Here is a 27,765-nt window from a genome sequence, read left to right as displayed (position 1 = left end):
CCTCACAGGGGACTGCCTCATAAAATCCACTAGGCTGCTCTCTCTTCTCCACAAGCTGCCATTTCCACTCCATGTAGCCCATGTAGCAATGTAGGGTGCAGGAGTGCTCCATTCCTGCCAGTGCCGAGCCTCGTAATGGCGCTGCGCTGCCCAACATGAGGTTTTCTTCTTCTGAACTCCGCCCTTCCGTGGGTAGAGCCGCATCCAGTTGCTCTGTTTATTAAGCCTTGGACTCTTCCTGTTCCTCCTGGATCTGCTGTATGGGACAGGGCTTCTCCTTTCTTCGTTGCTCCCACCGCGGGCGGGCACCATTCACAAGGGGATGTGACCTGGGTTCAGGCCATTGCCTCTGTAAGGCAGATTTTCCTGCCGTTTCACTTGCACGATGCCCACGATCAGTGGAGCATTCACCAGCCTCCGCCCCACCACCCACCATTTTAGTTTCTCTAACGGTCGCCATCTTTGTCATCCCAAGTGTTCCTCCACTTTTCAAACAACTCTAAATCCTGCCGACTACGCCAATTTTGTGAGGTGGCCAGGGTAGTAGTCATGGGGAGGGGCTGCTGTTTCGGCAAACTCTGGCACCCCGCAAAGAAATCATAGCGTCCAGTCTGTTGTGTTACTTGTGGATAATGCAAGTCACTCACTTTTGGATTGGCGTTCTCTTCAGGTTGCATGGTCCTGGTTCCAGATGTCACCACACACTGATTGACAGAGTCTGAGTCCATTTTGTAACACAGGACCAGTACAGGAGTAGTAATGTAATGTATGTACACCGTGACTTCACCAGCAGAATAGTGAGTGCAGCTCTGGAGTACAGTATAATACAGGATTTAACTCAGGATCAGTACAGGATCAGTAATGTATGTACATAGTGACTGCACCAGCAGAATAGTGAGTGCAGCTCTGGAGTATAATACAGGCTGTAACTCAGGATATGTAATGTATGTAAACAGTGACTGCACCAGCAGAATAGTGAGTGCAGCTCTGGGGTATAATACAGAATGTAAATCAGGATCAGCACAGGATAAGTAATGTAATGTATGTCCACAGTGACAGTGACTGCACGAGCAGAATAGTGAGCGCAGCCCTGGAGTTTAATACAGGAAGTATCTCAGGATCAGAACAGGATAACTAATATACTGTATGTACACAGTGACAGCACCAGCAGAATAGTGAGTGCAGCCCAGGATGTAACTCAGGACCAATACAGGATAAGTAATGTAACGTATGTACACAGTAACTACACCAGCAGAATAGTGAGTGCAGCTCTGGAGTATAATACTGGATGTAACTCAGGATCAGTACAGGATCAGTAATGTAATGTATGTACACAGTGACTGCACCAGCAGAATAGTGAGTGCAGCTCTGGGGTATAATACAGGATGTAACTCAGGATCAGTAATGTATGTATACAGTGACTGCACCAGCAGAATAGTGAGTGCAGCTCTGGTGTATAATACAGGATGTAACTCAGGATCAATAATGTAATGTATGTACACAGTGACTGCACCAGCAGAATAGTGAGTGCAGCTCTGGGGTGTAATACAGGATGTAACTCAGGATCAGTAATGTAATGTATGTACACAGCGACTGCACCAGCAAAATAGTGTGTGCAGCTCTGGGGTATAATACAGGATGTAACTCAGGATCAGTAATGTATGTACACAGTGACTGCACCAGCAGAATAGTGAGTGCAGCTCTGGGGTATAATACAGGATATAACTCAGGATCAGTATTATATGTACACAGTGACTGCACCAGCAGAATAGTGAGTGCAGCTCTGGAGTATAATACAGGATGTAACGCAGGATCAGTAATGCAATGTATGTACACAGTGACTTCACCCGCAGAATAGTGAGTGCAGCTCTGGGGTATAATACAGGATGTAACTCAGGATCAGTAATGTAATGTGTATATTGTATATATATATATATATATATATATATATATATATATATATATATATATATATATATATATATATATAAACACAGTTATTCAACTATTTAAAATATATTAATGACTGTGTATAATTAACCTATAAAAACACATTCATTGAAATTAGAAACTCATGCATTAGCAGCATATTTTTACTAAATGATTGTACTTTAAATGTTATATTTATTTTCTGTTTTCTCACTAATTAAAAGGCCAAATGGAAAGCAATAAACTTTTGATTTTCTGCATTTCTTCACTACAGTGACAATATACAGTATCCTGTATGCACATGTTTGCAATGAATCAAAACCTGGCAGCAGAGCTGTTCCTTTATGTGCTGAAGTTATGAACTTAAAATACTTTGAAGTTCTCGTAAATAACAAATGTAGTTCACAAGTCATCCAAAATAACTTGTTGAGTAGAGTTCTCAATGTTCTTCCTTTTTCCTATTTTCTTATTCCACAATGTCTGAATGCAGCACTGCATCCCTTTCAATAAAGTTTCTGATGCGTGTCTTTGCCTTCACTATTTACACACGTGATAGAAAGCGAAAACCGAACATAAAGTCATAAAAAAAAGTTAAAACAACGATCTAGAAAATGTAAAAAAAAACTTTCTTAACAAACAATGGTTATATGGTGGCACTATAGAAGAAGGGTGTCCACGAAAGAATAAAAAACAGCAATATTAGTGTACCTGTATATATACAAAAGGGTGTAGAAATGTAGAAATATTGCAAAAACACCCCAAACCACACAGAAAACACGTATGTGTCAAAAACAAAGAAGGGTATATCTCTGACAGTATGTGCATTTAGATTGGTTGACATCCGGGATTGCGTATATGTATGTGGTTGGGCTTTAACCTTTTTTTATACCTATTCTATTCTACATGTTCAGTCTACAAATTGCTTCAGTCATTTTGAATTGAATTGGATTTGTTCATACACAATTGACTCACAAGAACCATCAGACAGGCTGTTATTTCTTAGCACCATTGTCTTATTGCTCACATACCTGATCTCATTCCTCCAGACGGGATTTTTAATCTCTATGCATAGAGTGCCTGATTAATAAGCTCTAATAAGGAAGAGTGGTCACGGTACCTGAAATATTTCAAGATCCCTTCCATTTATCTATTTATTGATTTCCCTGTATTTTGATTAAACTTACTTGGACATTACTGTTGGACATTTTGCTTTTTTAATGTGTTTTAAACTTGTTTGTGATAACTTAATAAAAATTCATTTTTAATGGATCTCTTCAGGACTCGTCCTCCATTAGTCTGAGTTGCTTTCTTTAATATACAAAAAAGTGCAGAAATATAAAACACACCAATGGCATATTGCATAAATATATCCTGACAAACCCTTTATTACTCCTTTGCTGAACATCTGCCTGTCATCGTAGGTTGGGACCCTAGGGAGGAACATTCTTGCACCCTTGCTCCTTGACGGCTGTCCCTGAAGTTCCCTGGTGTACCCTATTCAATAATGTGCCACCGTAAATACATATTGAGGGAGCCACAATCACTAGACAGAGTCATTCCTACAGCACTATATGGTACAACAATACCCACAGCTTTAGATCTGACTAGACATGTCCATGGTCTCTACAGCCAGCTTACCCCATTCTACCTATATCAATAGTAAATCAAATGTGGAGAAAACCAAATATACCAAATAAATCAAAATTAATGCTGCCCCTGAAAGATTTAACAATATATAGACATATTCGTTTAGCCGGCACAATTATTGAACAGATATAAGTGGAGCCATGGTATCAATTCACAGCCCTCTTCTAGTTTTTGAAATACCAATATCTCATCAACCGTGGAGCAAACTAAAGTAATAACAAGATTAATATTCATCCATCCAGGTATGCATCAATGCGTTTCACCGTGCTGGCTCATCAGAAGGCCTAATACAGGGATGTCAGCTTATGATACATGATGTCTATGTGTCTTCTGTCACAGTATCCTCTTAAATGTCCCACTTTCCCAGACACATTCCCAAACGGTCCATCACTTCCTGTTGATTACCATCACACTGCACATGCTCCATGGCACAAGATCGCTACTCCCTGGATGTGCACACGTCCGTTTCCCAAATGCGTTCCACGCTGGGATGCATAGATGGTAAAAAGGGCGCACCAGATCCTGAAGCGCATGCCTGGAGATGATTTTCTGTAAACTGTTCACAGCACACCAGACCTTGGTACAGTGACCAGACCGGAAGTGACCCTCATCATGCTCAAGCACTGCAATGCATGGACCAAAAACACACTTACTCCAATGCACCCGGACCGGAAGTGATGTGCATCATGCTCAAGCACTGCAACACATGGACCGAAAGCACACTTACTCCGATGCGCCCGGACTGGAGGTGACGCGCATCATGCTTAAGCACTGCAACGCATGGACCAAAAGCGCATTTACTCCGATGCGCCCGGACCGGAAGTGACGCGCATCATGCTCAAGCACTGCAACGCATGGACCAAAAGCGCATTTATTCCAATGCGCCCGGACCGGAAGTGACGCGCATCATGCTCAAGCACTGCAACGCATGGACCAAAAGCGCATTTACTCCAATGCGCCTGGACTGGAAGTGACACGCATCATGCTCAAGCACTGCAACGCATGGACCAAAAGCACACTTACTCCAATGCGCCCTGACCGGAAGTGATGTGCATCATGCTCAAGCACTGCAACGCATGGACCAAAAGCGCATTTACTCCAATGTGCCCAGACCGGAAGTGACGCGCATCATGCTCAAGCACTGCAATGCATGGACCAAAAGCGCATTTACTCCAATGCGACTGGGCTGGAAGTGACGCGCATCATGCTCAAGCACTGCAACGCATGGACCAAAAGCGCATTTACTCCAATGCGCCTGGACTGGAAGTGACGCGCATCATGCTCAAGCACTGCAATGCATGGACCAAAAGCGCATTTACTCCAATGCGCCTGGACTGGAAGTGACGCGCATCATGCTCAAGCACTGCAACGCATGTACCAAAAGCACACTTACTCCAATGCGCCCTGACCGGAAGTGATGTGCATCATGCTCAAGCACTGCAACGCATGGACCAAAAGCGCATTTACTCCGATGCGCCCGGACCGGAAGTGACGTGCATCATGCTCAAGCACTGCAATGCATGGACCAAAAGCACAGTTACTCCAATGCGCCCGGACTGGAAGTGACGCGCATCATGCTCAAGCAATGCAACACATGGACCGAAAGCGCACTTACTCCGATATGCCCGGACCGGAAGTGACATGCATCATGCTCAAGCACTGCAATGCATGGACCGAAAGCACACTTACTCCAATGCGCTCGGACTGTTAGTGACGGGCATCAAGCTCAAGCACTGCAATGCATGTATCAAAAGCACACTTTCTCGGATGCTCCCGGACCAAAAGTGACGTGCATCATGCTCAAGCACTGCAACGCATGGACCAAAAGCACACTTACTCCAATGCGCCCTGACCGGAAGTGATGTGCATCATGCTCAAGCACTGCAATGCATGGACCAAAAGCACACTTACTCCAATGCGCCCGGGCCGGAAGTGATGCGCATCATGCTCAAGCACTGCAACGCATGGACCAAAAGCGCATTTACTCCGATGCGCCCGGACCGGAAGTGACGTGCATCATGCTCAAGCACTGCAATGCATGGACCAAAAGCACAGTTACTCCAATGCGCCCGGACTGGAAGTGACGCGCATCATGCTCAAGCAATGCAACACATGGACCGAAAGCGCACTTACTCCGATATGCCCGGACCGGAAGTGACATGCATCATGCTCAAGCACTGCAATGCATGGACCGAAAGCACACTTACTCCAATGCGCTCGGACTGTTAGTGACGGGCATCAAGCTCAAGCACTGCAATGCATGTATCAAAAGCACACTTTCTCGGATGCTCCCGGACCAAAAGTGACGTGCATCATGCTCAAGCACTGCAACGCATGGACCAAAAGCACACTTACTCCAATGCGCCCTGACCGGAAGTGATGTGCATCATGCTCAAGCACTGCAATGCATGGACCAAAAGCACACTTACTCCAATGCGCCCGGGCCGGAAGTGATGCGCATCATGCTCAAGCACTGCAACGCATTTACCAAAAGCGCATTTACTCCAATGCGCCCGGACCGGAAGTGACGTGCATCATGCTCAAGCACTGCAACGCATGGACCAAAAGCGCATTTACTCCAATGTGCCCAGACCGGAAGTGACGCGCATCATGCTCAAGCACTGCAATGCATGGACCAAAAGCGCATTTACTCCAATGCGCCTGGACTGGAAGTGACGCGCATCATGCTCAAGCACTGCAACGCATGGACCAAAAGCGCATTTACTCCAATGCGCCTGGACTGGAAGTGACACGCATCATGCTCAAGCACTGCAACGCATGGACCGAAAGCGCACTTACTCCGATATGCCCGGACCGGAAGTGACATGCATCATGCTCAAGCACTGCAATGCATGGACCGAAAGCACACTTACTCCAATGCGCTCGGACTGTTAGTGACGGGCATAAAGCTCAAGCACTGCAATGCATGTATCAAAAGCACACTTTCTCGGATGCTCCCGGACCAAAAGTGACGTGCATCATGCTCAAGCACTGCAACGCATGGACCAAAAGCACACTTACTCCAATGCGCCCTGACCGGAAGTGATGTGCATCATGCTCAAGCACTGCAATGCATGGACCAAAAGCACACTTACTCCAATGCGCCCGGGCCGGAAGTGATGCGCATCATGCTCAAGCACTGCAACGCATTTACCAAAAGCGCATTTACTCCAATGTGCCCGGACCGGAAGTGACGTGCATCATGCTCAAGCACTGCAACGCATGGACCAAAAGCGCATTTACTCCAATGTGCCCAGACCGGAAGTGACGCGCATCATGCTCAAGCACTGCAATGCATGGACCAAAAGCGCATTTACTCCAATGCGCCTGGACTGGAAGTGACGCGCATCATGCTCAAGCACTGCAACGCATGGACCAAAAGCGCATTTACTCCAATGCGCCTGGACTGGAAGTGACACGCATCATGCTCAAGCACTGCAACGCATGGACCAAAAGCGCATTTACTCCAATGCGCCTGGACTGGAAGTGACGCACATCATGCTCAAGCACTGCAATGCATGGACCAAAAGCACACTTACTCCAATGCGCCCTGACCGGAAGTGATGTGCATCATGCTCAAGCACTGCAACGCATGGACCAAAAGCACACTTACTCCAATGCGCCCGGACCGGAAGTGACGTGCATCATGCTTAAGCACTGCAACGCATGGACCAAAAGCACAGTTACTCCAATGCGCCCGGACCGGAAGTGACGCGCATCATTCTCAAGCACTGCAATGCATGGACCAAAAGCGCATTTACTCCAATGCGCCTGGACTGGAAGTGACGCGCATCATGCTCAAGCACTGCAACGCATGGACCAAAAGCGCATTTACTCCAATGCGCCTGGACTGGAAGTGACGCGCATCATGCTCAAGCACTGCAATGCATGGACCAAAAGCGCATTTACTCCAATGCGCCTGGACTGGAAGTGACGCACATCATGCTCAAGCACTGCAACGCATGGACCAAAAGCACACTTACTCCAGTGCGCCCTGACCGGAAGTGATGTGCATCATGCTCAAGCACTGCAACGCATGGACCAAAAGCGCATTTACTCCAATGCGCCTGGACTGGAAGTGACGCGCATCATGCTCAAGCACTGCAATGCATGGACCAAAAGCGCATTTACTCCAATGCGCCTGGACTGGAAGTGACGCACATCATGCTCAAGCACTGCAACGCATGGACCAAAAGCACACTTACTCCAATGCGCCCAGACCGGAAGTGACGCGCATCATGCTCAAGCACTGCAATGCATGGACCAAAAGCGCATTTACTCCAATGCACCTGGACTGGAAGTGACGCGCATCATGCTCAAGCACTGCAACGCATGGACCAAAAGCGCATTTACTCCAATGCGCCTGGACTGGAAGTGACGCGCATCATGCTCAAGCACTGCAACGCATGGACCAAAAGCGCATTTACTCCAATGCGCCTGGACTGGAAGTGACGCGCATCATGCTCAAGCACTGCAATGCATGGACCAAAAGTGCATTTACTCCAATGCGCCTGGACTGGAAGTGACGCACATCATGCTCAAGCACTGCAACGCATGGACCAAAAGCACACTTACTCCAATGCGCCCGGACCGGAAGTGATGCGCATCATGCTCAAGCACTGCAACGCATTTACCAAAAGCGCATTTACTCCAATGCGCCCGGACCGGAAGTGACGTGCATCATGCTTAAGCACTGTAACGCATGGACCAAAAGCACAGTTACTCCAATGCGCCCGGACCGGAAGTGACGCGCATCATGCTCAAGCACTGCAATGCATGGACCAAAAGCGCATTTACTCCAATGCGCCTGGACTGGAAGTGACGCGCATCATGCTCAAGCACTGCAACGCATGGACCAAAAGCGCATTTACTCCAATGCGCCTGGACTGGAAGTGACGCGCATCATGCTCAAGCACTGCAATGCATGGTCCAAAAGCGCATTTACTCCAATGCGCCTGGACTGGAAGTGACGCACATCATGCTCAAGCACTGCAACGCATGGACCAAAAGCACACTTACTCCAGTGCGCCCTGACCGGAAGTGATGTGCATCATGCTCAAGCACTGCAACGCATGGACCAAAAGCGCATTTACTCCAATGCGCCCGGACCGGAAGTGACGTGCATCATGCTCAAGCACTGCAACGCATGGACCAAAAGCGCATTTACTCCAATGTGCCCAGACCGGAAGTGACGCGCATCATGCTCAAGCACTGCAATGCATGGACCAAAAGCGCATTTACTCCAATGCGCCTGGACTGGAAGTGACGCGCATCATGCTCAAGCACTGCAACGCATGGACCAAAAGCGCATTTACTCCAATGCGCCTGGACTGGAAGTGACACGCATCATGCTCAAGCACTGCAACGCATGGACCAAAAGCGCATTTACTCCAATGCGCCTGGACTGGAAGTGACGCACATCATGCTCAAGCACTGCAATGCATGGACCAAAAGCACACTTACTCCAATGCGCCCTGACCGGAAGTGATGTGCATCATGCTCAAGCACTGCAACGCATGGACCAAAAGCACACTTACTCCAATGCGCCCGGACCGGAAGTGACGTGCATCATGCTTAAGCACTGCAACGCATGGACCAAAAGCACAGTTACTCCAATGCGCCCGGACCGGAAGTGACGCGCATCATTCTCAAGCACTGCAATGCATGGACCAAAAGCGCATTTACTCCAATGCGCCTGGACTGGAAGTGACGCGCATCATGCTCAAGCACTGCAACGCATGGACCAAAAGCGCATTTACTCCAATGCGCCTGGACTGGAAGTGACGCGCATCATGCTCAAGCACTGCAATGCATGGACCAAAAGCGCATTTACTCCAATGCGCCTGGACTGGAAGTGACGCACATCATGCTCAAGCACTGCAACGCATGGACCAAAAGCACACTTACTCCAGTGCGCCCTGACCGGAAGTGATGTGCATCATGCTCAAGCACTGCAACGCATGGACCAAAAGCGCATTTACTCCAATGCGCCTGGACTGGAAGTGACGCGCATCATGCTCAAGCACTGCAATGCATGGACCAAAAGCGCATTTACTCCAATGCGCCTGGACTGGAAGTGACGCACATCATGCTCAAGCACTGCAACGCATGGACCAAAAGCACACTTACTCCAATGCGCCCAGACCGGAAGTGACGCGCATCATGCTCAAGCACTGCAATGCATGGACCAAAAGCGCATTTACTCCAATGCACCTGGACTGGAAGTGACGCGCATCATGCTCAAGCACTGCAACGCATGGACCAAAAGCGCATTTACTCCAATGCGCCTGGACTGGAAGTGACGCGCATCATGCTCAAGCACTGCAACGCATGGACCAAAAGCGCATTTACTCCAATGCGCCTGGACTGGAAGTGACGCGCATCATGCTCAAGCACTGCAATGCATGGACCAAAAGTGCATTTACTCCAATGCGCCTGGACTGGAAGTGACGCACATCATGCTCAAGCACTGCAACGCATGGACCAAAAGCACACTTACTCCAATGCGCCCGGACCGGAAGTGATGCGCATCATGCTCAAGCACTGCAACGCATTTACCAAAAGCGCATTTACTCCAATGCGCCCGGACCGGAAGTGACGTGCATCATGCTTAAGCACTGTAACGCATGGACCAAAAGCACAGTTACTCCAATGCGCCCGGACCGGAAGTGACGCGCATCATGCTCAAGCACTGCAATGCATGGACCAAAAGCGCATTTACTCCAATGCGCCTGGACTGGAAGTGACGCGCATCATGCTCAAGCACTGCAACGCATGGACCAAAAGCGCATTTACTCCAATGCGCCTGGACTGGAAGTGACGCGCATCATGCTCAAGCACTGCAATGCATGGTCCAAAAGCGCATTTACTCCAATGCGCCTGGACTGGAAGTGACGCACATCATGCTCAAGCACTGCAACGCATGGACCAAAAGCACACTTACTCCAATGCGCCCTGACCGGAAGTGATGTGCATCATGCTCAAGCACTGCAACGCATTTACCAAAAGCGCATTTACTCCAATGCGCTCGGACCGGAAGTGACGTGCATCATGCTTAAGCACTGCAACGCATGGACCAAAAGCACAGTTACTCCAATGCGCCCGGACCGGAAGTGACGCACATCATTCTCAAGCACTGCAATGCATGGACCAAAAGCGCATTTACTCCAATGCGCCTGGACTGGAAGTGACGCGCATCATGCTCAAGCACTGCAACGCATGGACCAAAAGCGCATTTACTCCAATGCACCTGGACTGGAAGTGACGCGCATCATGCTCAAGCACTGCAATGCATGGACCAAAAGCGCATTTACTCCAATGCGCCTGGACTGGAAGTGACGCACATCATGCTCAAGCACTGCAACGCATGGACCAAAAGCACAGTTACTCCAATGCGCCCGGACCGGAAGTGACGCGCATCATGCTCAAGCACTGCAATGCATGGACCAAAAGCGCATTTACTCCAATGCGCCTGGACTGGAAGTGACGCGCATCATGCTCAAGCACTGCAACGCATGGACCAAAAGCGCATTTACTCCAATGCGCCTGGACTGGAAGTGACGCGCATCATGCTCAAGCACTGCAATGCATGGACCAAAAGCGCATTTACTCCAATGCGCCTGGACTGGAAGTGACGCACATCATGCTCAAGCACTGCAACGCATGGACCAAAAGCACACTTACTCCAATGCGCCCTGACCGGAAGTGATGTGCATCATGCTCAAGCACTGCAACGCATTTACCAAAAGCGCATTTACTCCAATGCGCTCGGACCGGAAGTGACGTGCATCATGCTTAAGCACTGCAACGCATGGACCAAAAGCACAGTTACTCCAATGCGCCCGGACCGGAAGTGACGCACATCATTCTCAAGCACTGCAATGCATGGACCAAAAGCGCATTTACTCCAATGCGCCTGGACTGGAAGTGACGCGCATCATGCTCAAGCACTGCAACGCATGGACCAAAAGCGCATTTACTCCAATGCACCTGGACTGGAAGTGACGCGCATCATGCTCAAGCACTGCAATGCATGGACCAAAAGCGCATTTACTCCAATGCGCCTGGACTGGAAGTGACGAACATCATGCTCAAGCACTGCAACGCATGGACCAAAAGCACACTTACTCCAATGCGCCCTGACCGGAAGTGATGTGCATCATGCTCAAGCACTGCAACGCATGGACCAAAAGCACACTTACTCCAATGTGCCCGGACCGGAAGTGACATGCATCATGCTCAAGCACTGCAATGCATGGACCAAAAGCACAGTTACTCCAATGCGCCCGGACTGGAAGTGACGCGCATCATGCTCAAGCACTGCAACACATGGACCAAAAGCACACTTACTCCAATGCGCCCGGACCGGAAGTGACGTGCATCATGCTCAAGCACTGCAACACATGGACCGAAAGCGCACTTACTCCGATGTGCCCGGACCGGAAGTGACATGCATCATGCTCAAGCACTGCAACACATGGACCGAAAGCGCACTTACTCCGATATGCCCGGACCGGAAGTGACATGCATCATGCTCAAGCACTGCAATGCATGGACCGAAAGCACACTTACTCCAATGCGCTCGGACTGTTAGTGACGGGCATCAAGCTCAAGCACTGCAATGCATGTATCAAAAGCGCACTTTCTCGGATGCTCCCGGACCAAAAGTGACGTGCATCATGCTCAAGCACTGCAACGCATGGATCGAAAGCGTACTTACGTGGATGCTCCCGGACTGAAAGTGACGCGCATCCCTCCCTGTACATTAGGTTAATGCATCCCAAGCTGGAAGCATATATTGATACATGCAAATGATAAATCAAAGTGGATTGACAATGTATACATGAGAGAGTCTGTGGGCTCACCTAAAAATAAAGGGAAAGTGTAAAACCATTTCCACATTCTTTAGGATGTGCAATTATATTGATGTTTGTAGATAAATATGTGGACCCCTATATAAACGGAATATAGTATCTAATGGCCAGAAAACAATCTGAATGAAAGGACCAAACACAGGTTATGTTTGCAAGAAACAGGCATACGATCTGTTCATTTTAGCTTTTTGGAGTATTTGAATCCATTCTAAAAATTCCCTCACTTTCCCTTTTCAATATGTTTCTATCATGATCTTTTCCCCAGGGACTTGGTTTCATCACTTCAGTGCTGGCAGGGAGGCACATCATTCTATGCACCCATCGGCATGGCCATGACATGATCACGTGGCGCCGATGGGTTGCCATTTCAGCCGGAAGTCTGCTGAAGAACCCTGTGCCTGTCATTATGGTACCCGTGTGAAAGCCAGCTGGTAGGTGGTGCTCATATGAGACTGTGATTTTCACTGTACATAACAGTGTTGATGCACTGCTAGGTATAGTACAAGCAATCAGATGATCACAGCTTCAAATTCACTAAGGGGACCAAGAAATACAGCAAATAGTTTAAAAAATAGTTTAAAAAAAATTAAAAATACAAAAGTTCAAATCCCCCCCCACCATGATGTTTTGTATCTACCCCAAAACGGTTAAAAACATCAGCTAAGGTTGCAAAAAAATAAGTCTTCTTATAGCTACAAGTTCCCAAAATTTAAAATGTTACATGTCTCAAAAAAACCAAAAATCTTTTTTTAATAATGTTCTGAATGTTTTTTTGCCACTTACATAAAAAAAACTCTACATGTTTGGTGTCTACATACTTGTACTGACCTGGAGAATCATATTGCCAGATAAGTTTTACCATATAGTGGTTAAAAATCCCAAAAAAGTATTCTGGAATTGTACATTTTGTGCAATTTTTTTGTGCATCATATGACAAAATGAACTGTGTCATTCAAAGGTACGATTTGTCCTACAAAAAATAAACTCCCCTCATTTGGAGGTGTGGAAGGAAAAATAAAAAGTTATGGCTCTTGAAGAAAGGGGAGGAAAAAACAAAAAAGGAAAAATGGACATTGGAATCATCGTGAAGGGATTAAGATCTCACTTCTGGGACCTCCACAGATACATCACATTGCTATAGCATAGCGATCGTCTATTAAAGCCGCTGGCCACCAGCAGTGTCAACAACTGATGTCAACCACATTCTCCTAAATGGAGAGAAGCTGCAGTCTCCTGCCTACCAGATATTCGTGGTACCTGTGCGGGAATATAGAGTCATTGTTTTACACCCGAGTTCCTAGAACTCATACCTTCATTATCAACAGAGGTGTGCCATTCCTAGCAATCTGCCATTATTGTACGATGAGCGTGTTATACAATATGGATTCTTTTGGGACTGCTGCCCAACAACCAATCAATAATTAGCATTTCAAAAAGTCATTAATAATCTAACATGTCATTGTAAGTTACATAATTATATGTTTTGAATGAGTTGTATTCAGTCTTTTCTCATATTGTTGCCTCCTTCCATCTCACATAAGTTTTTATCCTTTACGTTGCCTTCCAAGAACTGTGTATGTCAGCCAATTTCTGACCTTCACCATGACCTTCATGATTTTTGTTACATTATTTTTCTAAATGAGGTTCTACTGCCCTCATGCTCTAAACAGGAAAGGTCGGATCAATGAAAATAGGGGAATACACATACCAAATGGAAATCTAATTATACCAAATAAAAACTAAATTCTAAGCCTATTTTACCCATTAGATGGACATGGTAACAGTTCAGAACAAAAACACATGAAAAATCCGATAAGAAAAAATGTACGCAAGAACCAAATATATAAAATACTAATTTTATTAAAGAAAAAACACAAAAGCACAAAATACTAAACCTGGCAAGTATTAAAAAGTGGGAAACCAAAGTTCGGCACAGGAACCCACCATACTATATAAGGAGGCACTACAAAAAATCTAAACAAACCAGTAAGGTGCATATGGTAGGTCTATAAATATAGTACAGAAATACAAAAGTCGCTAAACATGAAAATACTCCAAGAGCAATTTACCTATAACAATGTGCGAGTAGTAACCTCCGGTGGGTGCCAACGCCTGCCCCTACGCACGTTTCGGCAATCAGCCTTCTTCTGGGGGTGGCATCACACCAGTAGGACCAAGATTATATAGTTTAGAATAGCCAATCAGAAAAGACATGACACATAAACATAAAGCAAAAAAACTAACAGACTCTCTCTATGGCTGGGAAGCTGTCGGGACTTGATACATAGGGGGTGTATGGAGTACTACATATATGCACACCAATCATAAAGCTGTATAGCTACGCATGGCCTATCGTATCTGGGTGTCCGCCCATCTAATTTAGATATCAGTATATACCACAGCAAAAGAGAGGGTTACACCCAATACAGCTAGTAGCCAATCAAAACCTGAAAGGTGTGTCCTAGAATAACAATCATCCAGGAAACAATGCCCCCATAGAAAAGAATACCTATTATGCTGCGGGAGAACTGCATATGGAGATAAACAGAATATCTGAACTGCAGATATTAGCGGCGCACGTAGCCCCGCCTGATGAGGAGAGAGGCATCAAGGAGCGCGTCAGAGTCGGCGATCCGGCCATGAACCAGACCCAACCCGCTGGGCGAAGGTCAGGTCACATGACCGGAGCGCCGAGTCAGGAGACATGTCCCGCAATGCTCCCAAACCACAACGGCAATAGCGCGTGCGCACATCTGCAAGCTCAAACCAGCGCCTTACTGCAAGGTAATAACCAAGAAGTTCAGCCACTATAATGTACACAATCATACACCATACACTCACATGCATACATAAGAATGGGATTAAATATCCCACTAAGAGAAATACATGGGCAAAAGATATAGTGAAAATATGTCAAAGACATAGAATAAACCTATAAGTAAATAATCTGGCTGTATGCAGAAAGTGCAATGCAGTGAACCAAGAAGTTCAGCCACTATAATGTACACAATCATACACCATACACTCACATGCATCCAAAAGAATGAGATAAATATCCCACTAAGAGAAATACATGGGCAAAAGATATGGTGAAAATGTATGTGTCAAAGACATAGAATGAGCCTATAAGTATATAGTCTGACTGTAAGCGGGGAGTGCAATGCAGTGGACACCAATAATACAGTATAAAGTACTCAATCGTGATATGAACCAAAAAAGTGAACCCCAATAATACAGTACAAAATACACAATTATAATATGTGAAAATAGGCTGAAAAAACAGACATTGCATATATTAGTTGATAAATATAGCCGTGCAAAATGTACAATAATACATAGTGCGATAATAAACACCTTAATATATACGATAAGAAAATATGCAATAAATATACACAACATACACATACACAGACCGCAAAAGTCCGAGGACAATAATAATGCAAATTCTTTAAAAAATCTTCATCCATGCAGAAAAACGATGACTAACATCTCCAAAGAAACATATGGAAATAGTAGCAGCAAGCCCCGAGAACCCGCCATCCCGAGGGAGGGTATATACATCTTAACCACTTGACTCTAAAAATAATAATAAAAAGACATAATGAATAAAATGACATACAGGCATGATTAAAAATGATGTGGAATGATCAGAGAAAAGGAACAAAGCTAAGGGCTTCATTAAGCCCATTTGGATGCATTGACCCCAGGGTCCAGATCCCCCTCGTCTCTAAGCAAGCTAAGGACCGACTAACTTCCCCTCCCCTAACTCCCAACACAATGCGATCTATGCCCCTTACCCGGAGGCCTGTTGGATCACATTGATGAAATAATTTAAAGTGTCTAGGCAAAGCGCGGAAACGATCCACATCCCTCTCCTCTTTAGCGGCAGCAATGTCACGAACATGCTCTCTTGTTCGAACTTTTAACGCCCTAGTAGTTAGACCTGTATAGATTTTATTACATGGACAACGAGCCAGATAAATAACAGCCTTTGTTGAACATGTAATTGTTTGCGTAATTTTAAATTCTTTGCTGCCATCAGAGGAGTGGATTGTGGTAGCACATTCAATGTTGGGGCAAGCCACACATTTGCCGCAAGGAGAACATCCCCATTTGGTCTTACGGGGCTGTGTAAAGGGGAGCACAGCCTGATCACTTTTATTGTAATGGCTCTGTACCAAGATGTCTTTAAAATTACGAGCCCTTCTTGCAGTAATACTTGGTTTCAGGGGCAGGTATACCTGGAGTGTTTGATCCGCCAATAAAATTGGCCAATACTTTGCAACAATTTTTTGCATCAAAGTCCATTGTGAGTGATACTTAGTAATCAACCTAACCTTATTATTTTCCGTATCACCATTGATCTTCCCCGAGTTTGATGTGTACAAGAGATCGTGCCTATTTTGTTTCCGGGCACGATTATAGGCCATTTTGATTTGTCTATTACTATAGCCCCTTGCACGAAAACGGTCCTTCAAATCCAATGCTCTTTTCTCAAAGTCAGCATCTGATGAACATAACCGACGAATCCTCAAGAATTGTCCAGTGGGTATAGATTTAATAACCTGTGGAGGATGTGCAGATTGCGCATGTAGAACTGAATTGACCGACGTCTCCTTGCGAAACAAACTGTTTGCAAAAACCCATCGTCATCTTGCTTTACCGTTACATCTAGAAAATCAATTGCTTCCATGTGGAATTTATATGTAAAACGCAAGTTGATAGCATTGATATTAAGATCCTCAAAGAAAGTCACAAGTGCCTGCGGACTTCCCTGCCAGATCATGAACACATCGTCAATGTACCGTGCCCAAAACAGGACACGGTCCATTGACGAGTGTCGATCAGACAGGAATAGGTCCCTCTCCCACAGCCCCAGGAACAGGTTAGCATAGGAGGGTGCAAAGGCCACTCCCATGGCTGTCCCCTGGAGCTGTAGGTAGAGGGACCCACCGAAAAAGAAAAGATTATGTTTCAGAGCAAACTCCAATAATTCCAAAATGAATTGAGTTTCCTCCGCCATAAAAGTGGTCATAGACAAATAGTATGCCACTGCTTGAAGGCCATCTTGATGTCGTATACTTGTATACAAGGCCTCGATGTCACACGTGACAAGGACTGCCTCCTCATCAATACTGATAGAGTCAATTTTTCTAAGAAAATCTCCTGTATCCCGAATAAAGGATGGCAGATTTTCGACTAAAGATTTCAATTGTGCATCTATATATTTACATGCCTTTTCGAGGAAATTACCATTACCCGATATAATCAGTCTACCAGGAGGTACCTTACAGTCCTTATGCACCTTGGGCAGTAGATACATGGTAGAAATTCTAGGCTCTGCCACAATTAATGCATCGCATAATTGTTTGGAGATAATTTGCCTCTCACATGCCGAATCAAGCATTTTAAGAAACGCCTCCACATAAGATGCAAGAGGGTGGAAAGACAATCTCTGGTAGCATTGTTTATCACGTAATTGACGGTAGGCCTCTGTCTCATAGAGTTTGCATGGCCAAACCACTATATTCCCACCCTTGTCCGCAGGCTTATACACAACATCACGGATGTCTCTAAGTCTATTTAAGTTCTTTCTTTCATTCACTGTTAGGTTATCCCCATAGATACCATTGGGAATACTCCGTAATTCCTCAGACACCAATTTTACAAACAAATCGACATTGGGGCATGTGGACAAGGGTGGGAATTTGCGTAACTTCTGGTATAAACAATGCGGGACCTTACCCATATCAGCTTCCTCCTGTTCTTTCAATAATTCTTCCAAAATTTGCAAAGCTTGTTGTTCTTCTTTAGTTGGAAACATCCGTTGTAAATCCTCATTGTGGAACCACTTCTTAAAAATCAAGGTTCGACCAAAGATATGGAGGTCCTTAATTACTGTAAAAAGGTTAAAACGTAAGCTGGGAGAAAAAGTTAGACCTCTTGACAGCAATCTCAACTCAAGATCGGAAAAAACATGTTCAGACAAATTAATTACCTTCAAATGGCCAGATTCACTCTTTGACTGTTTGGATTTATTGCCCTTCTGGGTATTTTCCCAGTGGCAAGTTGTTTTTTTCCTGCCAAACCGTGTATTAGCAGAAATTCCAGATGACTGGGAAACATCAGACTGACCGCCAACAGAGCATGCAGAAGACACAGATGCTGATCTATTTAGTCTATTGTTATTCTTGGATTTCCTCCACCTATATACTCTTTGCTGGGTGTAATCCAACGTATCCCTGGTTAGTTTTTTAGACTGCGTTTCCTGAATCTGTTTCTCCCAAGCATCGGAGGAAGACTCCATTTGTTCATTAAAGGTAAGCAATTTCTCACTGGATAAAGAATCCTTCAGTAATGAATATGAAGAATCTAGTTCTTTTTCAATATTCTCAATCACTGTCTGGTTACGTGAAATCAATAACTCCATAAATTTATACGAGCTATTATTACACACCTCCTCCCATTTTGATATAAAATTCTCATCCTCGATAGGGAAAGAGGGGAATACCTGGACCCTGAGGCCACGTGGAATCATTTGTTTACTTAAATAATGCTCCAAAAAGGCTTTATTCCACCAAACTTTCATACGCCTCTGTAGCAGGCGTTTAGTATTTTCTTGCAGCTCAATCCCATTCCTCTGATCACCCACATCATTAGGAGACCCACTCTGAAAGACCTTATCACGTTTAGTGCGCCAGGAAGATTCCCTGGCCTTGTAGTCCATTTGACCGCAACAAGTACTGTGAGAAAACACAGAAAAAATTAGCATAAACAGGAAAGGTCGGATCAGGAAAGGAGTCTTCCTCCGATGCTTGGGAGAAACAGATTCAGGAAATGCAGTCTAAAAAACTAACCAGGGATACGTTGGATTACACCCAGCAAAGAGTATATAGGTGGAGGAAATCCAAGAATAACAATAGACTAAATAGATCAGCATCTGTGTCTTCTGCATCCTCTGTGGGCGGTCAGTCTGATGTTTCCCAGTCATCTGGAATTTCTGCTAATACACGGTTTGGCAGGAAAAAAACAACTCGCCACTGGGAAAATACCCAGAAGGGCAATAAATCCAAACAGTCAAAGAGTGAATCTGGCCATTTGAAGGTAATTAATTTGTCTGAACATGTTTTTTCTGATCTTGAGTTGAGATTGCTGTCAAGAGGTCTAACTTTTTCTCCCAGCTCACGTTTTTAACCTTTTTACAGTAATTAAGGACCTCCATATCTTTGGTCGAACCTTGATTTTTAAGAAGTGGTTCCACAATGAGGATTTACAACGGATGTTTCCAACTAAAGAAGAACAACAAGCTTTGCAAATTTTGGAAGAATTATTGAAAGAACAGGAGGAAGCTGATATGGGTAAGGTCCCGCATTGTTTATACCAGAAGTCATGCAAATTCCCACCCTTGTCCATATGCCCCAATGTCGATTTGTTTGTAAAATTGGTGTCTGAGGAATTACGGAGTATTCCCAATGGTATCTATGGGGATAACCTAACAGTGAATGAAAGAAAGAACTTAAATAGACTTAGAGACATCCGTGATGTTGTGTATAAGCCTGCGGACAAGGGTGGGAATATAGTGGTTTGGCCATGCAAATTCTATGAGACAGAGGCCTACCGTCAATTGCGTGATAAACAATGCTACCAGAGATTGTCTTTCAACCCTCTTGCATCTTATGTGGAGGCGTTTCTTAAAATTCTTGATTCGGCATGTGAGAGGCAAATTATCTCCAAACAATTATGCGATGCATTAATTGTGGCAGAGCCTAGAATTTCTACCATGTATCTACTGCCCAAGGTGCATAAAGACTGTAAGGTACCTCCCGGTAGACCGATTATATCGGGTTATGGTAATTTCCTCGAAAAGGCATGTAAATATATAGATGCACAATTGAAATCTTTAGTCGAAAATCTGCCATCCTTTATTCGGGATACAGGAGATTTTCTTAGAAAAATTGACTCTATCTGTACTGATGAGGAGGCAGTCCTTGTCACGTGTGACATCGAGGCCTTGTATACAAGTATATGACATCAAGATGGCCTTAAAGCAGTGGCATACTATTTGTTTATGACCACTTTTATGGCGGAGGAAACTCAATTCATTTTGGAATTATTGGAGTTTGCTCTGAAACATAATTTTTTCTTTTTCGGTGGGTCCCTCTACCTACAGCTCCAGGGGACAGCCATGGGAGCAGCCTTTGCACCCTCCTATGCTAACCTGTTCCTGGGGCTGTGGGAGAGGGACCTATTCCTGTCTGATCGACACTCGTCAATGGACCATGTCCTGTTTTGGGCACGGTACATTGACGATGTGTTCATGATCTGGCAGGGAAGTCCGCAGGCACTTGTGACTTTCTTTGAGGATCTTAATATCAATGCTATCAACTTGCGTTTTACATATAAATTCCACATGGAAGCAATTGATTTTCTAGGTGTAACGGTAAAGCGAGATGACGATGGGTTTTTTGCAAACAGATTTGTTTCGCAAGGAGACATCGGTCAATTCAGTCCTACATGCGCAATCTGCACATCCTCCACAGGTTATTAAATCTATACCCACTGGACAATTCTTGAGGATTCGTCGGTTATGTTCATCAGATGCTGACTTTGAGAAAAGAGCATTGGATTTGAAGGACCGTTTTCGTGCAAGGGGCTATAGTAATAGACAAATCAAAATGGCCTATGTTATGGTTCTCAATGGCAAGAGAACATAGCCCAGCAAACATAAGAACTAGCTCTTGGAAGGATGGAAACTAAACTGACCATGAACTAAACCTGCCGCACAACTAACAGTAGCCGGGTAGCGTTGCCTGCGTTTTATCCCTAGACGCCCAGCGCCGGCCGGAGGACTAACTAATCCTGGCAGAGGAAAATATAGTCCTGGCTCACCTCTAGAGAAATTTCCCCGAAAGGCAGACAGAGGCCCCCACATATATTGGCGGTGATTTTAGATGAAATAACAAACGTAGTATGAAAATAGGTTTAGCAAAATTGAGGTCCGCTTACTAGATAGCAGGAAGACAGAAAGGACACTTTCATGGTCAGCTGAAAACCCTATCAAAATACCATCCTGAAATTACTTTAAGACTCTAGTATTAACTCATAACATCAGAGTGGCAATTTCAGATCACAAGAGCTTTCCAGACACAGAAACGAAACTACAGCTGTGAACTGGAACAAAATGCAAAAACAAACAAGGACTAAAGTCCAACTTAGCTGGAAGTTGTCTAGCAGCAGGAACATGCACAGAAAGGCTTCTGATTACAATGTTGACCGGCATGGAAGTGACAGAGGAGCAAGGCTAAATAGCGACTCCCACATCCTGATGGGAACAGGTGAACAGAGGGGATGATGCACACCAGTTCAATTCCACCAGTGGCCACCGGGGGAGCCCAAAATCCAATTTCACAACAGTACCCCCCCCCTCAAGGAGGGGGCACCGAACCCTCACCAGAACCACCAGGGCGATCAGGATGAGCCCTATGAAAGGCACGGACCAGATCGGAGGCATGAACATCAGAGGCAGTCACCCAAGAATTATCCTCCTGACCGTATCCCTTCCATTTGACCAAATACTGGAGTTTCCGTCTGGAAACACGGGAGTCCAAGATTTTTTCCACAACGTACTCCAACTCGCCCTCACCAACACTGGAGCAGGAGGCTCAACGGAAGGCACAACCAGTACCTCATACCTGCGCAATAATGACCGATGAAAAACATTATGAATAGAAAAAGATGCAGGGAGGTCCAAACAGAAGGACACAGGGTTAAGAATCTCCAATATCTTGTACGGGCCGATGAACCGAGGCTTAAACTTGGGAGAAGAAACCCTCATAGGGACAAAACGAGAAGACAACCACACCAAGTCCCCAACACAAAGCCGAGGACCAACCCGACGCCGGCGGTTGGCAAAAAGCTGAGTCTTCTCCTGGGACAACTTCAAATTGTCCACTACCTGCCCCCAAATCTGATGCAACCTCTGCACCACAGCATCCACTCCAGGACAATCCGAAGATTCCACCTGACCAGAAGAAAATCGAGGATGAAACCCCAAATTACAGAAAAAGGGAGACACCAAGGTGGCAGAGCTGGCCCGATTATTGAGGGCAAACTCCGCCAAAGGCAAAAAAGCAACCCAATAATCCTGATCTGCAGACACAAAACACCTCAAATATGTCTCCAAGGTCTGATTCGTCCGCTCGGTCTGGCCATTAGTCTGAGGATGGAAAGCAGACGAGAAAGACAAATCTATGCCCATCCTAGCACAGAATGCTCGCCAAAATCTAGACACGAATTGGGTACCTCTGTCAGAAACGATATTCTCCGGAATACCATGCAAACGGACCACATTTTGAAAAAACAGAGGAACCAACTCGGAAGAAGAAGGTAACTTAGGCAGGGGAACCAAATGGACCATCTTAGAGAAACGATCACACACCACCCAAATGACAGACATCTTCTGAGAAACAGGAAGATCCAAAATAAAATCCATCGAGATGTGCGTCCAGGGCCTCTTCGGGATAGGCAAGGGCAACAACAATCCACTAGCCCGAGAACAACAAGGCTTGGCCCGAGCACAAACGTCACAAGACTGCACGAAGCCTCGCACATCTCGAGACAGGGAAGGTCACCAGAAGGACCTTGCCACCAAATCCCTAGTACCAAAGATTCCAGGATGACCTGCCAACGCAGAAGAATGAACCTCAGAAATGACTTTACTGGTCCAATCATCAGGAACAAACAGTCTACCAGGTGGGCAACGATCAGGTCTATCCGCCTGAAACTCCTGCAAGGCCCGCCGCAGGTCTGGAGAAACGGCAGACAATATCACTCCATCCTTAAGGATACCTGTAGGTTCAGAATTACCAGGGGAGTCAGGCTCAAAACTCCTAGAAAGGGCATCCGCCTTAACATTCTTAGAACCCGGCAGGTAGGACACCACAAAATTAAACCGAGAGAAAAACAACGACCAGCGCGCCTGTCTAGGATTCAGGCATCTGGCGGACTCAAGATAAATTAGATTTTTGTGGTCAGTCAATACCACCACCTGATGTCTAGCCCCCTCAAGCCAATGACGCCACTCCTCAAAAGCCCACTTCATGGCCAAAAGCTCCCGATTCCCAACATCATAATTCCGCTCGGCGGGCGAAAATTTACGCGAGAAAAAAGCACAAGGTCTCATCACGGAGCAATCGGAACTTCTCTGCGACAAAACCGCCCCAGCTCCGAATTCAGAAGCGTCGACCTCAACCTGAAAAGGAAGAGCAACATCAGGCTGACGCAACACAGGGGCGGAAGAAAAGCGGCGCTTAAGCTCCCGAAAGGCCTCCACAGCAGCAGGGGACCAATCAGCAACATCAGCACCCTTTTTAGTCAAATCAGTCAATGGTTTAACAACATCGGAAAAACCAGCAATAAATCGACGATAAAAGTTAGCAAAGCCCAAAAATTTCTGAAGACTCTTAAGAGAAGAGGGTTGCGTCCAATCACAAATAGCCTGAACCTTGACAGGATCCATCTCGATGGAAGAGGGGGAAAAAATATATCCCAAAAAGGAAATCTTTTGAACCCCAAAAACGCACTTAGAACCCTTCACACACAAGGAATTAGACCGCAAAACCTGAAAAACCCTCCTGACCTGCTGGACATGAGAGTCCCAGTCATCCGAAAAAATCAAAATATCATCCAGATACACAATCATAAATTTATCCAAATAATCACGGAAAATGTCATGCATAAAGGACTGAAAGACCGAAGGTGCATTAGAAAGACCAAAAGGCATCACCAAATACTCAAAGTGGCCCTCGGGCGTATTAAATGCGGTTTTCCACTCATCCCCCTGCTTAATTCGCACCAAATTATACGCCCCACGGAGATCTATCTTAGAGAACCACTTGGCCCCCTTTATGCGAGCAAACAAATCAGTCAGCAGTGGCAACGGATATTGATATTTAACCGTGATTTTATTCAAAAGCCGATAATCAATACACGGCCTCAAAGAGCCATCTTTCTTAGCCACAAAGAAAAAACCGGCTCCTAAGGGAGATGACGAAGGACGAATATGTCCCTTTTCCAAGGACTCCTTTATATATTCTCGCATAGCAGCATGTTCAGGCACAGACAGATTAAATAAACGACCCTTAGGGTATTTACTACCCGGAATCAAATCTATGGCACAATCGCACTCCCGGTGCGGAGGTAATGAACCAAGCTTAGGTTCTTCAAAAACGTCACGATATTCAGTCAAGAATTCAGGAATCTCAGAGGGAATAGATGATGAAATGGAAACCACAGGTACGTCCCCATGCGTCCCCTTACATCCCCAACTTAACACAGACATAGCTTTCCAGTCAAGGACTGGGTTATGAGATTGCAGCCATGGCAATCCAAGCACCAACACATCATGTAGGTTATACAGCACAAGAAAGCGAATAATCTCCTGATGATCCGGATTAATCCGCATAGTTACTTGTGTCCAGTATTGTGGTTTATTGCTAGCCAATGGGGTGGAGTCAATCCCCTTCAGGGGTATAGGAGTTTCAAGAGGCTCCAAATCATACCCACAGCGTTTGGCAAAGGACCAATCCATAAGACTCAAAGCGGCGCCAGAGTCGACATAGGCATCCGCGGTAATAGATGATAAAGAACAAATCAGGGTCACAGATAGAATAAACTTAGACTGTAAAGTGCCAATTGAAACAGACTTATCAAGCTTCTTAGTACGCTTAGAGCATGCTGATATAACATGAGTTGAATCACCGCAATAGAAGCACAACCCATTTTTCCGTCTAAAATTCTGCCGTTCACTTCTGGACAGAATTCTATCACATTGCATATTCTCTGGCGTCTTCTCAGTAGACACCGCCAAATGGTGCACAGGTTTGCGCTCCCGCAGATGCCTATCGATCTGGATAGCCATTGTCATGGACTCATTCAGACCCGCAGGCACAGGGAACCCCACCATAACATCCTTAATGGCGTCAGAGAGACCCTCTCTGAAATTCGCCGCCAGGGCGCACTCATTCCACTGAGTAAGCACAGCCCATTTACGAAATTTCTGGCAGTATATTTCAGCTTCGTCTTGCCCCTGAGATAGGGACATCAAGGCCTTTTCCGCCTGAAGTTCTAACTGGGGTTCCTCATAAAGCAACCCCAAGGCCAGAAAAAACGCATCCACACTGAGCAACGCAGGATCCCCTGGAGCCAATGCAAAAGCCCAATCCTGAGGGTCGCCCCGGAGCAAGGAAATCACAATCCTGACCTGCTGAGCAGGATCTCCAGCAGAGCGAGATTTCAGGGACAAAAACAACTTGCAATTATTTTTGAAATTTTGAAAGCAAGATCTATTCCCCGAGAAAAATTCAGGCAAAGGAATTCTAGGTTCAGATATAGGAACCTGAACAACAAAATCTTGTAAATTTTGAACTTTCGTGGTGAGATTATTCAAACCTGCAGCTAAACTCTGAAAATCCATTTTAAACAGGTGAACACAGAGCCATTCCAGGATTAGAAGGAGAGAGAGAGAGGAAGGCTGCAATATAGGCAGACTTGCAAGAGATTCAATTACAAGCACACTCAGAACTGAAGAGAAGAAAAAAAAAAAATCTTCAGCAGACTTCTCTTTTCTCTCCTTTCTCTGTCAATTAATTTAACCCTTTTTTGGCCGGTCAAACTGTTATGGTTCTCAATGGCAAGAGAACATAGCCCAGCAAACATAAGAACTAGCTCTTGGAAGGATGGAAACTAAACTGACCATGAACTAAACCTGCCGCACAACTAACAGTAGCCGGGTAGCGTTGCCTGCGTTTTATCCCTAGACGCCCAGCGCCGGCCGGAGGACTAACTAATCCTGGCAGAGGAAAATATAGTCCTGGCTCACCTCTAGAGAAATTTCCCCGAAAGGCAGACAGAGGCCCCCACATATATTGGCGGTGATTTTAGATGAAATAACAAACGTAGTATGAAAATAGGTTTAGCAAAATTGAGGTCCGCTTACTAGATAGCAGGAAGACAGAAAGGACACTTTCATGGTCAGCTGAAAACCCTATCAAAATACCATCCTGAAATTACTTTAAGACTCTAGTATTAACTCATAACATCAGAGTGGCAATTTCAGATCACAAGAGCTTTCCAGACACAGAAACGAAACTACAGCTGTGAACTGGAACAAAATGCAAAAACAAACAAGGACTAAAGTCCAACTTAGCTGGAAGTTGTCTAGCAGCAGGAACATGCACAGAAAGGCTTCTGATTACAATGTTGACCGGCATGGAAGTGACAGAGGAGCAAGGCTAAATAGCGACTCCCACATCCTGATGGGAACAGGTGAACAGAGGGGATGATGCACACCAGTTCAATTCCACCAGTGGCCACCGGGGGAGCCCAAAATCCAATTTCACAACAGGCCTATAATCGTGCCCGGAAACAAAATAGGCACGATCTCTTGTACACATCAAATTCGGGGAAGATCAATGGTGATACGGAAAATAATAAGGTTAGGTTGATTACTAAGTATCACTCACAATGGACTTTGATGCAAAAAATTGTTGAAAAGTATTGGCCAATTTTATTGGCGGATCAAACACTCCAGGTATACCTGCCCCTGAAACCAAGTATTACTGCAAGAAGGGCTCGTAATTTTAAAGACATCTTGGTACAGAGCCATTACAATAAAAGTGATCAGGCTGTGCTCCCCTTTACACAGCCCCGTAAGACCAAATGGGGATGTTCTCCTTGCGGCAAATGTGTGGCTTGCCCCAACATTGAATGTGCTACCACAATCCACTCCTCTGATGGCAGCAAAGAATTTAAAATTATGCAAACAATTACATGTTCAACAAAGGCTGTTATTTATCTGGCTCGTTGTCCATGTAATAAAATCTATACAGGTCTAACTACTAGGGCGTTAAAAGTTCGAACAAGAGAGCATGTTCGTGACATTGCTGCCGCTAAAGAGGAGAGGGATGTGGATCGTTTCCGCACTTTGCCTAGACACTTTAAATTATTTCATCAATGTGATCCAACAGGCCTCCGGGTAAGGGGCATAGATCGCATTGTGTTGGGAGTTAGGGGATCCTTAGCTCGCTTGGAGACGAGGTGGATCTGGACCCTGGGGTCAATGCATCCAAATGGGCTTAATGAAGGCCTTAGCTTTGTTCCTTTTCTCTGATCATTCCACATCATTTTTAATCATGCCTGTATGTCATTTTATTCATTATGTCTTTTTATTTTTATTTTTAGAGTCAAATGGTTAAGATGTATATACCCTCCCTCAGGATGGCGGGTTCTCGGGGCTTGCTGCTACTATTTCCATATG

This window comes from Ranitomeya variabilis, chromosome 2, assembly GCF_051348905.1.
Source record: "Ranitomeya variabilis isolate aRanVar5 chromosome 2, aRanVar5.hap1, whole genome shotgun sequence".
Classification (NCBI taxonomy): Eukaryota; Metazoa; Chordata; class Amphibia; order Anura; family Dendrobatidae; genus Ranitomeya; species Ranitomeya variabilis.
The sequence above is the reverse complement of the archived record's forward strand: the minus strand, read 5'-3'. Positions refer to the sequence as shown.